Source organism: Emydura macquarii, unplaced genomic scaffold (assembly GCF_026122565.2).
Source record: "Emydura macquarii macquarii isolate MOO-44397 ecotype Brisbane River unplaced genomic scaffold, CSIRO-AGI_Emac_v2 contig_2205, whole genome shotgun sequence".
NCBI lineage: Eukaryota > Metazoa > Chordata > Testudines > Chelidae > Emydura > Emydura macquarii.
This window is the reverse complement of record NW_027132342.1, coordinates 37,035,224-37,054,057: the sequence shown is the minus strand read 5'-3', so window position 1 is coordinate 37,054,057 and position 18,834 is coordinate 37,035,224. Positions and strand designations below refer to the sequence as shown.

The 18,834-nt window shown below is 39.9% G+C and overlaps 1 long non-coding RNA gene across 1 annotated transcript in view; it reads left to right on the top strand.

Annotated features, from left to right (window-relative positions):
• The window catches only part of LOC137160556 (uncharacterized), a 114,446-nt gene extending 96,651 nt beyond the window's left edge, over window positions 1–17,795 (top strand). The window contains exon 3 of the long non-coding RNA XR_010921928.1: window positions 17,211–17,795. This is a non-coding gene — a long non-coding RNA (uncharacterized lncRNA). The remainder of the gene's footprint in view (window positions 1–17,210) is intronic.
• The last annotated feature ends 1,039 nt before the right edge of the window (window positions 17,796–18,834 follow it).

The following is an 18,834-nucleotide window of genomic DNA, read 5'->3' as shown; positions in this document are numbered from 1 at the left end:
AAGCCCAAAACTGAAATTTGATATTTGTTATAAGTCACCTAAAGGTCATCTGTCTAACAATTTACAAAACATATATCGCTGTCCACTGTGATGTCTTCATGTTGGGTATGAGGCCTCCAATTTGGAGAAATGAGGGCAAAGTAAGCTCCTCTCATGTCACTAACCCTACTGCCTGGGTTTTAGCAAACAAATGTAAGCAAGTGTGTTCAGTTGGTATCAGTGTTGACAGCCATCATCAACCAATGGGTGAAGACTATCCACTAATATTAAATGCACATGCTCAGCTTTGCATAAAACTGTTTACAATATATTCCTCAGCTTAAATGTTGTGTGTGAAAATGGATTATATAATAAAGTTAATTGTTTTGTATGTAAAGCTTAACTATAAATATACAGTAGGCTTTTGGAAAGATACTGAATTGCATGGCCAGGGAAAGCAGGATGCGAATAATTAGGGCTAAACTCTGCTCTAAGTTACCCCCATGAACTTTAAAGTAATTAGGATAACTTTTATGGCATGGATGTGATTTACAGTGAACTTGCCTCCTAGTTTGCTCTCTTTAAGTAGCTGGGAACTAGGTTTATGATGTGTGTTTGGTGCATCTTATTAGTAATAGCTGCCAGTTGTGGAGTTTCTGGAAGTTGTACCAATATTTTTTCCTGCTGCATCTCTACCCTTGACAAGTAATAGATACTGACATTCTGTGACCCAGGTGACGTAGATAAATCTGCACATAAGATTCTCTTGTGTCTTATGTCTGTGGTAAGAAACTTAAATCAATACATTGTCTCATTGATTGCTGGCAGGTGCATATCTTTGAGTTAAAGTGTGGGAGCCATGAGAAGTATTGGATTGATTGAATTCAGCACTTTGCAACAATGAACAAAGATTCGGATGTGGTTAGGAAGGAATCACTGGAGATTTAGAGGTTGATTTTGAAAGCTGCTGTAACTTGACAGCTAATTGATAACTTGGTACTGTAGCTCTGTTTTTACTGTAATTGGATGCTGGTGGAGGACTTTTTTTCATCTGGAATGAAGAGATAGCAGCACATGAACTTTCCTGAAAGGATAATAGATTTGATCCAAAACAATTCACATTAATGGAAAAGTTCAGTCATATAAAGAGGTTTGATATAAAAAAAGTTACATTAGAAACTAGGATTAAACATTTAAACGGTGAAGTAAATAGAGTGCAAGTCTAGCTAAGCCACCTTCCTAGCATCTATAATTCCCACAACGGAACTTTGGACTGAGGTTGGAATAATCAGGTTCGTCTTAATTGTCTTGTTTGATTTCGGCCATTTAAGCAGCATCTTCATTTCTAAATAGCACATCAGTGGAGTTACTCATTGATGAATTTGGGCCAGGTTTGTGCAATTATAAAGAAAACACTGTGGACCAACTTTATCCTTGCTATAGCTGTGTGACACTTCCAGTCAGTTCAATAGGAATTGCTCCCATTTATAGTACAGCTGAATTTGACCTATTCCTACCCTATGTTTCTTGCTTTTTGATAAGCATCCTTAAGAATTCAGAGGTATTATTTTGTTAATGAAGCATAATTAAATCTGTAAAGAAAAACTTGATTAACTCAGACGTCTTGAGTACAGAATTCAACATGTTTCCTCATTCACCCCAAAATACATCTGGATGCAACATTTAATACAAATCAGATGCAGGGCCAGACTCATCCAGGGCTTATTCCAGTGTAAACCTCACCAGAGGTTTTCTGTTGTGTATGACTAACCAGGGAAAAAATTAGTGGCAATAGAAAGTGACTGCAGTTTTGTTGGGGGTAGAGAGGGTATAGGGACAGCCATGATCAAAAATCAAAAAGTGGGTAGCTCAGAAATGGGGTGGGGCCAGAGTGACTAAGGAGTGTACTGATTCAGTGCTTCCAATAGTGGATACTGCTGACAAAGCTCCTATAGAGGTTAAAGCTGTCCCCCGCTATTAGGGATCCCAAAAGGAGGTGGTGGTGATGATGCTTGACCTCTGTTTTTGTCCATTTACACCTGCCTATGACAGTTTTTCTGATCTGACCCTTAATCAAATGTATTTTGGTCTTTTTTTCATGGGAAAAAAAGGAAATCTTTCCTGTACATTTTTGCTACATAAAGGATTTCTGAGGTTTTAAAATGTTAGAATATTCGATGGGTCTGTATAAATAAATTAAAAAGAAAAATGTCAGTATTTATTATCTCAGAAATAACTTAGATGCTTCCAAGATTGGTAGCAGTAGTTCTAGAGGTAGTTGTGGTAGGATACATTTATTAAGTTGTTTCAAATCACTAGTGTAATTCTGGCATATATAGTGAATAGCATTAGCCTTGTTAATCTGTTTTATCTTTAGTACTGTAATAAGAGGCTGGAAACAGGAAAAATTAAAGTTTAACACTTTTTTCCATTCTTTTTCCGCAGGTTTCTAAAAAATGAATTGATTAAATGAAAGATTTGTGAGGGAGTTCAAAAATATATTTCCATTAAAGACTATGGTCCAAATTATGTGTTTATGAAGGGGCTGCATCATGGAAGAGAATTTGGGCCTAAAAAATACCAGCATTTATCTCTCTGTGGTTTGTTGTAAAGACCAGTAATTTAGTAGCTAATAATACATAAAAGGTTATGAATAAGGCTCCTTATATATTGTTTCACTGCAAAATGATGAAATAAAAGACTATTTTGTTGTACCTCATGATGATCCATACATTTCAAACCTCCTTTCAGATCTCCCTCTAACCAGATAAACAGGAAATTAGAGAACTTGCTACCATCTTGGACTCTGGCTATGAAACTGTGCAATGAAGAAAACAATGAAGTTATTTGGTCAGTTGACAGCTGACTGATCAAATCTCTTTATAACCTTGAAAATGCATGTGCCTACAGAGGGAGTAACTAGATCTTTTGTGTTAAAGTAGGGAAAAGGACGTGTACTCATATGGAAACTATTGTTCCTCTTTCTTCGCATGGAAACTACCCCAAGTTTCCTTTACTATATGCATTTATGTAATCAAATATAGTCAGAATCTCCCAATGGTATTAGATAGACAAACGCTGATCTACTTTTTCTCTTTCTCTATGTAAGGACATTCTGAGTGCAAAGCCTCTGTCTTTGGAATTAATTCCTCCTTAAGGTCTGTTAAAGCCAGAGTTTACCCATCTTCAGGATATGGCACAAGGCACATCTGCTTAATTTGGATTTTAGCCAGTTGGTGGGTTTGTTGCTGGCTGGGGTTGGGGATTGGTGGTTCATTTCCTTTGCTGAGGGTCTGTTTTCAGTTGATGGAGGCAGGGAGCATGGGTTAGCCTAGCTTTGTGCCTACCATCACTCAGTGTCTGGGGATGAATACAAATATTGAAAATAGTATCAGTTATTTCTTCAGTAATAGCTCTTGGTGGTCGTTAAGAGTGAAAGTTTGGTGTTTGGCCATTGGGCAGATATATAAGATGATAGAGAAGTATAATACTCTAGCTGCCTCAAACTCAATAAGATTTTACCTTTTTTTTTTTTTTTTTTTTTTTTTTTTTTTTTTTCCTTCCAACTTATGTTTTCTGGATTAAGTTACTCTTTTTAGCAAGGGGCATTCCCTCTCCAAGAGTCCTGTGTATCATTGTGTACTAAAGAAGCTTATTGAATGGTCGAATCAGAGATTCTATGGAGGTTATCTTCCTGACTGGTAAATCCATCTCCCCTGAACATTGGAGGGCTGCCCAATAGATGCAGTGTTTGCCTTGGCTACCCACTTTTGGGTCAGATGTAGTATGAACTTTACTATTTTATAAATTGGCTTTGAACATTCACCTTTTCTTGTCATTTATTCCTACCCACTTTCAGACAGAGGTGGGTAACAGATTAGGTACTGCATGAGTGGTGACAGTTCAAGCTTTCCTTCTGTATTCTACCCTCAGCTCTGACCAGGTAGGGGACATGTGCATGAAGATAGGTAATATAATTTCCATTCAACCTGTTCCTAAGGATGCAAATTAATGCTAGTTGTGGTGATAGTTCTAGTGATATGGATTATTTTCTAGTGGGAATTGGTTGGGGGCTAACAGCAGTCCCTCAAACGTATTGTGGAAGGTAATGCATTGTGGTTGCTACCAACCTGTGGTGGATTTGAACTTGGAAGTGAAATGCTGTATATTCCATGCAAATGAACTTTAAATGACATTTAACGCACATGGGGGGGGGGGGGGGGGAAACCTGCCATTCTAAGAATGACTTCATTATCTTTGCACTTCATAAAGATCACAATATATATTTTTCCCTTGATTTTTTTCCCCCTACATAAACTCATCTTTTGCAAAACCAAAATAGCTGTACCTAGTTTGTAAAGGTTAATGTAACCTTTAGAATGAGTGGGATAGAAATGAAGCTTGTTTCACTTAAGGCTCTTTGGTGCTTATCAGGCATTGGCTCAGCAGAAAGCTGGGAGAGGCATTGTGTATCTCTGAATTCCCAGGTGCACAGCTTAATTAGGGTGCCGTGAGCACTCCACTCTGCAGCCATCCAGCTCTGCCTTGGCCCCTGCCTTCTCCCTGCCCTTTCTGGTCTGGCAACAGTCCTCATCAGGAACCAGTCCTTGCACTCTCTAGGTACAATACACTCCTTTCTGTTCCGCATCCCAAGGCTTTTGCATCACTGAAGTCCCATATAGGCCTCTTCAGTGATGATTAGGCTTTATGCAAGTTCTCTGAACAAAAGTGACTTTTACCCAGAGAGGCCAAGGGCTGCAGCTGTGACAAATCACTCTTTACACCCTATTAACTACTCTGCGCCATAGTTCCATGTAGCGATTGGACACAATCTAGCTCTTAGAAAGGAATCAGCCCCTCAACGTTCCTCCTCTACCCAATAAATATTCAGCCTTGATTATGAACAAGGCTTGTAATAGTGCAACATGGACACTCAGGGCCAGAACCACAAAGGAAAGGATGATGGGATGATGTGGGTCTCTCTAAATCTCTGTAGCCTGTAGTTTTGTTAATGATAGTTACATTTTTATCAGGCCAGAGAGAGACTCTATAGCCCAGTGGTTTGGGCATCCAGCTGAGAGATCCCTGTCCAGATCCCTTCTCCTCACCAGGCAGAGGATGGAATTAAAACCAAGGTCTCCTACATGCTGGAAGAATGCCCTAACCACCACTGAGCTAAAGGTAATTCCTACCTTGCACTGGGTTGTTTTTTATGGAGTTTGACAGGCACTTCAGCCAACTGACTTAGAGAGATTCCTGCTAAACTGAGGGTATGTCTACGCTGCAACAAAAGACATGTGGTGTGGCTGTGGCTGGCCCAGGTCAGCTGACTTGGGCTTGGTTTCCAAGGGGATGGGTCTCAGAGTCCAGGCTCCAACCTGATCCAAATGTTGACACTGTTCTTTTTAGTCCCATAGCCTGAGTCCCTGATCTGAGACTCAGTGCTGTGGGTTTATTATTGCAGTGTAGGCATACCTGGAGTGACAACTCCTTGTCACTCCAGTTTGTTAGTCAGCCCCACAGAGTCCTCAGGATTCTGCCAGTCTTAACTTTGCCTTGCAGGTTAACCCTCAGTAAACTTCAATTCCCAGACTCTCCAGAAGCATTTCCCTGCAACAGTCAGCCACTGCTCTCACAGAAATTACCAAGTCTGCTGTCTCAGAGAGAGTACACACCAGCCTGTCAGCTCAGCAGAGGGTGCACACCTCACTTTTGTTGAACATCACTGAGATTTAAACAAGGACAAGTTTATTAATAAAGAACAAAGATTTAAGTGATACTAAGCGGAGAGAATGGAAAAAGAAAATGGTTACAAGTAAAACAAACGTATAATGGTGCTTCCTAGTGACTAAAACTTAACTCAGTTTAATTCAATCCTTGACCGAGATAAATTTTCTTACCTAAAGAAACCTTACAGCATCACGCACCCCCAGGGCAAGAGATCCAACATTCAAAGATACAAAGAGCTCAAGCCTTTGTCCCCTAACTGATAGAAAATAAAGGGGTTCTCCCCCTCTTATAGTCCAGTTAACCTTTGGAATGCATTATTCTAGAGTTTATCCCCAGATCCCCTTCTGTTTGTGCTCTAGTGAGCTGACATCACTCTGTTTTTTAATCCTCCTGATAACTTGCTTTCTCTGTTGTGTTTAAAATGCAAATGAAGCATCCTTTGTATTGGTGTCAGGATATTTGATTCTCAACAGGGACGTAGGCAGACAGGTAAGTCAACATGCCTTTGCCTGGGGAAGTATTAGCCGCACTGCATTGTTACATGCTTTTAAACATATTTTAGTAGACACCTACAACTTTTTAATTAACACATGGACATACAACACCTATGATGGCTGTTTTGGCATAAGTTTTCATTTGATGACTACCCTAACAACGTGTTAGGTTAGTGAGTTGGTCAGGCTTGATAAGAATTGCTGTTACATGGTATGAAGCTCTTTGCCAGTGGGCAATGAGATGCTCTAAGGGCACACTTTTGTGGAGCTGGGCCTCACTGATTGAGAAAATAGTGCAACTTGCATTGTTTTTTCTGACAAGGTTAATTCCCAGTTGATCATGATTTTCTTTATTTAAAAAAAAAAAAAAAATGAACAAGTTGTATTGTAGCATTCGCTGTCAGTTTTTGTACTCTTTCCTATGAAGTAGCTCTATATAATGGAGCCTGAACTACTGTATATTACTAATTTGACAGCATTACACCGAGTAAAGATCTGTTATAAATAGCTTTTTGCAGGCAATTTTTGTGAAAGCTTTTGCCCTGGATTTGTTATCTTAATTCTTTATTGTATCTTCCTTTATAGCTGTCAGAGCGGTTATTCAATTTCTTCAGCAGCAGAACACCAAGGTTTCACAAATTAAAGAAATATTGGATAAAAGCCTCCCATAGTTTGCTTTCAAATTACATGGGAATTCTTTTAAAAAAACCAGTTGATTGCATTCATATTCTGGCAGTACTGTACAATTAGTATTGAACATATGAATTACATATAAAGAAAAAACAAGCCTGCCAGTCCTTTTATGGGAGGTAGATATGGATTTTATTAACAGTGCATATATTTTTGACAGGCTCTCTAATCGTGATTTGTAAGATCAGTAGTAAAGCTGGTTATGCTTGCGATAAACATTGGCATTCAGATTGACATTAAGGATTATTAGAATCCAACGCTCTGAGTGCTGCCTGTGCATATTGTTTATATTTGATATATGAAGTGCATAGCAAGAAGGTGTTAGAGCAGTTCTGAAATCATAGCAGTTCTATATTTATGGTTGCATCTGATTAGTCGAACCTCCAGCTTAGCATCCGTCTTTGCATTCAATTCTGCCTCAGCTCGATGCTAGTTCAGCAAGAGAAATGCTTGAATGTTCAGGTGTGTGTGCATATGCTTAAAATGAGAACATCTCAAATGTCAGGCCATAACAGGTTAGAAATATTATATTTAAATTTTATAAAGATCGGTGAAGAAAGCTGAGCTAATGTATAGCCATGGCTGAGAGTTAAAATGCAAAAAAGTCAGGACATTCAAAGTGATGCTTACCATGGCAACCATGATTCTCACACCTTGCTTTGGATACCAGTATATGCCATTAAGTATTAATGCCTTACTATATATGTTGATTTACTGTGGAAACTATAGCTTTGAATGTCCAGATCTGATCTGTGCATTTAAATGCTCAATTGTAAAGTTAACACAGGATGTGTGGGTTTTTGCATTGAATTCCCTTTTCTTAAATAAAAAGAAAAAAGAGAAAATTCAAGAAACGAAAAATGAGTAACTCAAGAGAGGGAAGAGACACTCTTGTCAGGAAGCACAAAGCCTGGAGATCTCCTATGTCCCCACACTCAGAAGGGACAGTGGAGAGCCCTTCTTACCCCATTCCAGCAGCAGGAAGATGAGGGAGAAAGGAGCAGAGAGAAATCTTTCATCTAGCAGAACTGCAGTTTCCTGCTCTTGCACATGCTCAGAAAGGAGGAGGAGGTAGACAGAGTGGAGGGGAAAAAAAAGAGAGCACATGGTTATAGCAAATGGGAATGCTGGAAGTCTTGGCAACAGGGAGTGAAATTGTTGGGAAAGTAACACCGCCATCCCCACATTCACTTAGACCCCTGCATATAAAGCTTAAAGCAAAGCTATGAGGGATCATGGGTCTCAAAACCCCTTCCACAGGTCATTCTCAGACCACAGCCACCACACAACAGCTTGCTGGGACTAGCACAGTGTGTGGGTTGATAGACCCAGTTCATCAGAGGCACCACCATGAAGCACTCAACTGGAGGAAATATCCAGCCTCTCTGATTGGTTCAGACTCACTATTTAAGCCAGGAGGAGACACAGGAAGTTGTCTGAGTAATTAGGTGACTCCCTGGCTGGCTGCTACATTGGATTCTGCCTTCTCCTGAACCCTGTCTTGTTTCAGATCCGTGCTTTGATGCCTCTCCCCTGACTTCTGCTGTGACCACTAGTCCTGACCGCCTAAATCCTGGCCTGTGAGAAAGGGGGAGCTAGAGGAACACAGCTCTGCCTACCTCCCACAGCACTGGTTTGGAGAAAGAGTGCTGTCCCACAGCTTCTCCTCCTCCTTGGTTGCTGCAGTGAGAGCTTCCCCTCCAGTTTGAATAATCTTTAGACTTCCTGCATAATATCAAGAATGTTCATTAATATTTTAAATACCCTCTCCGTCAGAGAACCATGTAACATTCCTGGTAAGAATACTTCCCAGCTGAAGAAGGCCTTTTTTGGGAGGGAAGAAGGGGGGACAGAATGACACTGTAGTGCTCTGTGCTTTGACACTTGAGTCACCATATCAGAGTTGTCATTAGAGTGCTTGAATCAAGTAATTCCAGGGCTGGGACTGAAATGCAAAAATCAGTTTACTGGTTGTGTACAAAAGATGCAGCCACCACAACTAAAAGAAAATTCATTCTAGACTTCTAGCAATCACCATGGCAACATGCATTCTCTGCAAGCAATTGGAATTATTCTTTTAAAGACTTTAATTGGAAGGAGGGAACAAGCCTCTTTCTTTTTAACGTCGTCATTAATGACTTTGTCAGTCACTATGATCAAATTTAATTGGATTTACTTTTAAGGATAACTGTGTTTAATTTTACACAAATCTAGTCAGTTGCACAAATCCACATTTTTTAAATACACAAAGCCTTTCTCACCTTATTCTCACCTGTTTGGGCTGAAGTTGTTATGCAATTCAGTCTTGCTTCTGTGCCTCTAGAATGGTTCATAACTATGCTCTGATTGTGCAAATGGTTTGCAAAGGAACCAAAAATCAAAAGAGCTGGGTTTCACTGAGAACCCATTGTTTAGACTGGGTTTGCCAAAAAGTCACAAAACCCTTCTTCCTCACCTTCGCATCCAGAATACTTCCCTTCTGTAAACTTCTCTACACAGCTGGAGTGTGGGCACTGCCGAGATCTTCATTAAGTGTTAGACAGTTGCTCCCTCTATCCTCTGTCTTCAGAGGGAGACCTGTCCCATTATTTTTAGAAAAGCTTCTCAGGTATTGGATGAAGGAGCATAGTACAGCCTCTGTCTAACCTGAGTCTGGGTCTTGAGAGGCTGCTGCTCCAGTGTCCCCTGGGGTTTCCCTAACTAGATGCAGAAGGATGGGGGGGGGGGGGGGAGAAGGAGGAGGGAGGCTCAGTCTGCAGGAAATGCCAGCTCCCTTCCCAGTAAAACCTTTCCCAGATTAGGGGATCAGCAGGCCTAACAAGGCCCCCCAAAAGATTGATGGTGGAGTGTCACACATCTTTCTCTGAAGATACCAGGAGAAGGAAGCAGAGCAAAAAACATTAGACTGGGTACAGTGGGGGTTACTGGTGTGTGCCATACTCTTCATAGAAGATGTCATAACAAGTAGGCATGTCTCAGGATCTTCTGGGAAAAGAGATGTTGTGGGGAGGGAGAAGGAGCAGATGGTCACATGGCTTTTATTGTATTGCAAATCCCTAGTGGTGACAGCATTGACTACATAACCATCATTAAACAAAATTGTTAGATTTTGTAGGGTAGTGCATCTGCTTGAGCCTGGACTTCAGATTTGGGCTGGTGGGGCACCTTCTTTTGATGACATACGGGAATCAACATTTGCCACACTGGTATATATAATCTTGCAATATTTCCCTACACTTAATGTGAGAGAGGCAATGTGGGTTGACGGTCTGAGCACAGAACTGGGAGTCCAGAACTCCTGTGTTCTATTGGTGACTTGCTCTGTGATCCTGTGCAAAATACTTAACTGCTTTGCCTTAATTTACCTTTTTGTGTAAAGAGGATAATAATAGTCACCTAGTGTCCAGTGTAGTTGACACTTATAAAGCACTTTGTAAAGGATCACACATTAGGCATTGTAATGAGTAATCAGTAAGTCAACAGTGTAACACTGTTGCAAAAATAGCAAATATCATTCTGGGATGTATTAGCAGTAGGGTTATAAGCAAGACATGAGAAGTAATTCTTCTGCTTTACTACACGTTGGCCTCAACTGGAATATCATATCCAGTTCTGGGCACCACATTTCAGGAAAGATGTGGACAAATTAGAGAAAATCCAGAGAAAAAAATGATTATAGGTCTAGAAAACATGACCTATGAGGGAAGATAGTAAACGAACCCCGTTCTTTCACTGGCGAAAAGAAGACTGAAAGGGGACATGATAAAGGAGTAAAGGAGAAGAAGCAATGGGTTTAAATTGCAGCAAGGATGGTTTAGGTTGGACATTAGGAAAAGCTTTCTGACTGTCAGGGTAGTTAAGCACTGGAATAAATTGCCTAGGTAGGTTGTGGAATCTCCATTATTGGAGGTTTTTAAGAGGAGGTTACACAAACACCTGTCAGGGATGGTCTAGATAATATTTAGTTCTGCCATAAGTGCAGGGGACTGGACTAGATGACCTCTGAGGTTCCTTTCGGTCCTATGAGTCTATGACTGTGAAATTACTATTATACAGTAATAATGTTACAGGCTAAAATATAGAATTACTGTATGCAAATAACTAATTCTACATTTAAATGAATGTTTGAATGAGCAAATACACACCTATGCAAGCTGCACACACAAATGAGATGCACAGTTGTGCACAACCCTTAGTGCATGACCTTTTTGTCTGATTCGTGTGCTCTGCTTCCCTCCCCTTCCCCCCCCCCCTCCATTTCCCCCTCCAAAAATGTTAAAACATGATCTGAATCTCTGGGTTTGAGCGAAGGTCTGGTACTTCATCGCTCCCCTGAGATCCTATTGTAAGATGGAAATAAAAGAGGTACCAAGTAGGTTTTTGTTTGCTTTGACCACTAGAAGTAGGTTTATGGAATAGGTCAAAAAAGGAAACGAGCCTGATGCTGAGGGAGGTGAGAGTGGCCTTCAGTACACTTGAGAAATCGCTGAAGAAGTCTTCATTCAAGTGACGATATAGCCTCCAATGCTCCCAGAGTCAGTCTGAGCTGGGGGTATTAGCTGCATAACAGCTAGTCATGCAAAGCTGATCTCCCCATAGGCATCCTCATTTTAGAAAATAGTATTTTGAGTAACTGTTGTTTTGCTTTTTTGTGACAGCTCCCCTCTTTTTTTAGTTTATTTTTGGACCTGTTTTCAATCTGCTTCTTTTTGAGCAGTGCAATAGAATTAATTCCCTAAATAACTTAGCGATTTTATGTAGTGTACCTAAAAAACTGACTTTCTGTGCTTGTATTCCTGTGTAATTCATCATTGGTATTGTGTCACTTTTGAGTGGAGCCACAATAATGCGATGTTCATTTAAATGTCAAATTAAAAATGTATATATGAGAGTTAAAGCGCCTATCCTAGCTAATTATTCACCTGGGGATTCTGAAATTCTGTGTTAATGAGGTAAAACATGCAAAAGACCAAATGGCTGAACATCAAAAGCTGATTTTAGTGAATGTGCAAGAGATTTAAAACTGGAGAACCTAGAGCAGCCCTTGCCCAACATGCATGCATAAAAAAGGAATGAGTTTAGATGGCTTAAAGCAAGAAGATATGAACTAAAATCCCCAAATGTCAAAGAGTGAGGAAGACTTGAGACATCCAGAAATCAGGAATCCATATGAGATGTATGAATGAGGGATGTAAAACTGACAGAGCCGTTTAAATGTGGAGGTATTATGTGGTATTATTGGAGGGAGGGATAGCTAGCTAAATAGGTGAAGAGAACAGTGATAAATTAGGGAAGCTCCCAAAAGAATTGGAATGGGTGAATATTCTGTTAGCACCCTAACTGAGGGATTTGTGACAGGTTTGCCGTGTAATGATTTGGTTACACCAAAAGTTGTGACTGAGTAGTCTGGTAGCAACCATAGCAAGGAACACACTTTTATATTTTCTGCATTTGGTGAACAGAGTAGCACTGTTGATTTTGGAGGTGGATCTTGTTATGCTTATGCATGCTTTTGTCATCTCAAGGTCAGACTAATGTAATTAATGCTGCATGATGTTACATCTTGAGACCACTGGGAAATTGCTATTGCTGTAGAAATGGCTGCCATTTATGTAGCACTTTTATGCTAGCACCCCACACCCCCAGTGCTCTGGGACCTGCACTGACTGCCTTTCAATTTGAGTAGGATTCCAGTTGGGTTTTGTTGTTTTTTTAGTTTTGTTTTTATCTGGAAAGTCCTGAATGGGTTGAACCTAGTTAAATGAGAGACTGCATCTTTTCTTATACCACGTTGCCTTTGACAGAGGTGCTTGAGCTGGTGCGCTCTCTCACGATCAGTAGGAGCAGGCAGCTATGAAACTGCTTTCTGTGATGACCTCTCTAAAGTTGCCTGAAAGTATGTGGAAAAGTTAATATTCCTTTGGAGCTGTAGTTGCCCTATAGAGTAATGGTAATTATAGAAGTAAGGTGTTCATAGTGTGGCGATCAGTCCATTGTTTGTTTGTTATGATTCTTAAGATATTGATGAGATTGTAACTTTGGCTTGGTTTACACTGCTGGTGAAATTCGGCGGCAGTCGACGTGAGATGTGCAAGCTATTCTATCCCCTGTCGACTTCCTAACTTCTACCTACCCCGGTGTACCCACTATGGTGAGTTGACAGGAAATGCCCTCCTGTCGACACAGCATTACTCTTTTTGCGGGGGTAGATTAACGGCATCGACTTCCAGATTGATTGATTGACTGGGTCTCCACTGCCACTCAGTTGATCCTGCAGAATCGATCCAGCAGCACCAACAGTGCCGCTGTCAATATAGACCTCCCTCTTTTACAAAGGTACCCAGGTCATTGGTGGTGACAGTCCCTCGAGTTGAGGATGATGTCCATCAAGCTTGGTGGGTCTTCAGATGACTAAGGAGCCTGATTCTGGATGTACACGTTCTTCGGCAATGGGGGCATGCTGTTGCGCGGGGAAGTGGATTTCACAGCCCCGGCTTAATCTTTCTCCTTCCTCCACTGCTTCCGTTCTGCCCTGGTGTTAAGTTTCTAGGCCTCGAAATGGTGCGTGTGTTGAGGAACTAGGTAGCACCACAACGAGCAGTCAGCAGCTTGCTGCTCCCAGTTATTAATATCTATGCCTCCATGCTTGAAGGTGACCTTAAGTGTGTCTTTATACCATTTCCCTTGGCTGCTCTTTCAGTGTTGGTCAACGGAGAGCTGGGAGAAGAGAACCTAGTGAGGTAGGTGGTTCTCAGGCATCTGGACGCAATGGCCCATCCATCAGAGTTGATTCCTCAAGAGGAAGGATTCAATGCTAGTGGATACAGCTTCATGGAGGATGCTTGTGCTAGTCCAGCGGTCCTCCCATTTGATTCCCAAGATTTGATGTAGTCATTGCTGGTGGAAGCTTTCAAGGGTCTTGATGTGGCGGCCGTAGACAGTCCAAGTTTTGCTACAGTAGAGGAGTGTGGTCAGCACAACAGCCTTATAAATCAGGACCTTTGTCGACTTCTGAAGGTCTCTGTTTTTGAAGACATGTTGTTGCAGCTTGAAGAAGGTGGCACTGGAGCAGTTGACCCCAGTGCTGGACTTCATTGATGGTAGACTGTTGGGAGAGATGGCTGCTGAGATACTGGAAGTGTTCCACATACTCCAGAGCCTCCCCATTTACATAGATGGCATGAGGGATGTTCAGTTGGCCTGGGGGAGATTGGTGGAGGACCTTCATCTTGGCAATGTTCAAGGACAGGCCAAGACTCTTATAAGAAGCATTGAAGAGACCTAGCGTCACTTGCACGTTCTATGCAGAATGAGCCATCATGCAGCAGTTGTCCACAAACTGAAGGTTGTGGATGTCCTTGGTGATGAGTTTTGTTTTTGCCCAGAAGCGACCAAGATTGAAGAGCTTCCTAAGCACTCAGGATCCACATGGGCAGCTGTTGAATGGCAGACATCTCTTATAAATCTAAAGAACAAAATAAATAGGAAATGTATATGGGCTCAGGACTGTACTAGCAGGTGCAAATGGCCTGGAAAATATCTTTTGATCAACTCACTGAATGTTGAAAGATTTCAGAGGTGTAGGGGGCAATGAGGTGTTGGGAAGAGGTGGAAAGTGGTTGTGGTGTTAGGGATAGCTTTCCCGATTATTGTATTTTAAAATACTTGCCATTTGGTGGATTCTTTGAGTCAGAGAAACAATTTGTTTTATAGTTTATTTTTTCTGCCCTTTCCATATTTTTCTTTCCTTCTGTTGTTTATCTTTGCTTATCTTTTTCTCCGTATATTTGTGCCTGTTCTATTTTTTTTCTCCTTCTACCTCCTTTTTCTTTTCCCTGTATTGTTCTCTCTTCCCCAATAATTTAATCATTCCCTTCCCTTCAGTGTCTCCTTTAACCTGATCTCAGTCTCTTTTTGTCCTCCCATACCCCATAAAATACACTCTCTCTCCCCTCATGCACTCTTTCCTTCCCAGTACACCCACCCAATACCCCTAAATCCTGTGTTATGCCCTCGTCAGCTCTCTTAAGGGTATGTCTACACTGCCGGCTCCTTGGGGATCAATACAGAGGGATCAATTGAGCGGGTCATGGAGACGCACTGAATCAATCCCAGAAGTGCTCTCCAGTTGATGCAATTAATCCACCTCCCCGGTCGATGCAGCACAGTGAAGACACGGTGGTAGGGCAATGTAAGTAAGTCGATGGAAGATATGCAAGCTACATAAACATTGAGTAGCTTGCATATCTCCTGTCCGCCGCCGGCAGCAGTGTAGTCCAATTCCACTCTCTCCCCTCTTCTCCCTCCCACACAACTATCTCCTCCAAATACACGGTCTCTTGCAGACATAAAAAAAGAAAAGAAAATGTCATTCTGTCTTTGCTGATTTATGACCCCTTAGATACCAAAGCCCACTTACTCTGGTGGCTGCCTGTGTGTGCATATAATGTTTCACTGGGCAACAAACATGGATGATAATAATATTCCACTACACATTCTGGTTCAAATAGGAAAAAATATATGTTTGGAGGGGAAAAGAGTCTCCACAGTGTTAGGCTTTAATATTTTCTTTATTTTAAAATGATTTCCAAACCCTACTGCTGCCAACACTACACTGAAGCATTAAAGTCCTGAATAAAACAAAGAAAAGAAAAACATCAAGAAGATGAATGAAGCAGAGTTGTGGAAACTAGAGAATGAATAAAATAACAGAGTTTACTCTCCTGATCTTGTTGTACAGAGATGAAAAAATAAGGGATGTCCTGTGTAATAAGGGACTGTTGGCAACCCTAACTATTCAACCTCATTGGATCAGTGAGCAGCTTTGTTATTTATAGCCACAATTTTACTCTAAGGTGCACAAGTGAATAGACCAGGTTTTCAGACTCCTACACTTGCAAATACACACAAGTATGGTGCCTTTCTTATCATTAGTTCAGTTTTTGTGCCACAAGTATGGTGCCTTTCTTATCATTAGTTCAGTAATATAGTAAGAAACATCTTTATTTTATGAACTGCTCTTCAGAAGTGGCCCAGTTTGCTGAATTGGAGCAAATTAATACAAAGCTCAACCAGGAACAAAAATATATATATAAAACTAATTATGAAAAGCTAATTTAAAAAGAATTTAGATGTGAGAGCCATAATATATAAAGTATACTCTAATATAATACATAAAGTATACTCTATTTCATTACCTACCCCCCACTTCCTCCAGAGAAGATTTAAATTTGATTCTAGGCAGGGTTGGCAGTTTCCTGGGAAAAACTAGTTTAGGGCATGGTACTGGTAAATACCTTCTTAAACCTGGCTTAAACCAGGACATTGGGAAAACTAATTGCATCAATGTCCAGCAAACACAGAACGAATCTTTTCTAACTTTGGATACATCCATTTAAAACTGAGGAACAGGCTCCATCTCTCTACGATTGTACATTAAAGCTGGTCGTCTGCTACAGAATGCTGCATGGCCAAAAGGACCAATGCTGGGAGTCTGTGGCTCTGCATACTTCTGATTGCTTAACGCTTCAAGCCTACAATTTAGCATTATGTCATTTCATGTAATCAAATGTTTTGACTTTTGTCTGTATGACATTGAAAACTGATATATGAACCATGACATGTATAACTTCCTTGAGAAAATACCAAATCAGAGTGTATACAGACATTCCAACATGCAACATTGATTACATATATTAGTATTATACCCACTGAATTTTTATTTTTATTTTTATTTTTATTTGTACAACCCTAAATTAATCTAAGAATCTAATGCCTTATGTGACCACAATTTGACTGTGTAACTAAAACTAACTGTAATGTGGTGTGCATCAATGAAACGGTTTTCAGAATAGAAAATGCCTTAAAATGGGACTAACTAGTTTTTCCCAGAGTGTTAAAAACCATGATTTTACTTGCTAAAACTACTTCTGGTAAATACCATGGAATCCCTTACCTTAGGGAATTAACACAGATCATTAATTGATGAGCACAAGCTATACGATGAGACTGAAGGGATGAATTATCACTTAGTAAGAAGGGATGAGACCAGGTGAGGATTTTAAAATGTACCAATACCCAAGCAATGAGAGGAAAGCATAATGGAAGCCACTTTTTAGTTTATCAGTCAGAGTGGCACCATTTTTAATTGACTGAAGACAACAATTAGATTCTCTTGAAGCCTGACAGATAAAGCACTGCAACTTACTCTTGCAGTTACAGAAGCGTGGATCAAATGCTCAGCATTAAGGTCATTTAGACAATTTCCTGCAGTGCATAAATGATAAAGTGAAAATTCCTTATTTCTATTTCTTATAGGAGAACTTAAAGAGAAATGAATGCAAATCTTCAAATATCGCAAGACTTTTGGAACAGCATCATTACATCTTGAATGACAAGCTCAGTTCTTGAAGTAATTTTTTTATCTGGTAGGAGAATTTACTTCTGAAATTAAAAATTACTTTCTTACTCTTGTGTTTGTAATAAGAATATTAAGGTTATCTCATCAGCACCTTAGCTTATCTTCTTCTGGAAAAGTAATTACCTTTTACCGAATATATATTACAAAGGACAACCCAATTGTAGAATATATGCACTGTATTGCCACGGCTTTGGTTGGTGGGAATGCTTTTGTTTTAAAATAAAAACCCTATAGTGATGCAAACAGAAAACAACTGTCTCTAGAAATATTGTAAAACATCATTAGAATTATTTACACAGACTGCATTGGAATAGTCTTTTCATGGCTTTCTTTGTCTTATATGAAAAGGATTTTCTTTATTCGGTTTAGTCACATGCTATGCCTGGATCCAGTTAGTTATAGAATATATATTGAATATTCACCCAATTATTTATATTGTAGGTTTAAAGTATTATACAGTGCAATAACTACTCTGCTTATTAAATTTCTGCATCCTGAACCCTTCCAAATTTTTCTTTTGATGCCGTATAAGACTTGTCGAGATGATTACATTAATAATACATTGCTATCAAAAATTAAAGTGTAGCACAGAGAACATGCTAATAGGTTTCATTGATTTAAACTTGTAAATGGGTACAAGCAATCAGAAAGCAGGTGCAAACCTGACTTTAAATGAACCTGCAGTGATAACACAGTGCCAGAATCAGTGGTAAGATTCATAGCTCTGGAGATGAATAAGAAAAATGTTAAACATAATGAAGTAACTGAGATTAAAGTCTAAAGAGAAATCTAAACGCTTGCATTGGGCTTCTCAGAGATTATTTTTTTCTGGTAGGCATTCTAATACTCATTTCCATGATTTCATGGTTTCCCTTTCTGTTTCTCTTTTGATTCAGTTCTATACTCTAAATTTTTAAAATACAGTAGTGGGGAAGGAGTAGCTTAAAATTATACACAGGATGAAAAAACATACTCAGATTTTCTAAAGAATTAGGTTGGATTCAGAGGGAACAGAAAAATACTCAGTGACTGTTTAGCTCCATGTAAGCATAGCACTCTACAGTTTGATATTGTTTGTTAGCCACACCATCACTAGTTTTGAGAATGTAACTATTCTTCTCCAAAACCAGAAAAACCCTAAGAAATCCCAGGGAGAATACAGGGGAGTCAAACAGAACAAGATTGGCTGTCCTTCAGTTAGGTGGAGTTATTTTTTAAAATGAAGAGAATTGTACTGCCATTCGTAGAGATGTGGGGCCATGTTTTCAGCTGGGCCTCTACTAGATCTCTATTTCCATGCATGAAAGATTACTTCTGAAGGTAGTCAGCACACACACTTTAAACATTCTAATTCATGTATATGCAAATTTTAGAATTTGGTCTCACAAAACTGGTATGGACAAATAGATTTTGACTTGCAAAACACAATGTTGGCAAGCATGTTTTAGAATTGGTCCTATGTGTGCATGCACTAAAACTTTGCTCCTGCCTAGTGTGAGCATGTGTATTCTCAGTCACAAT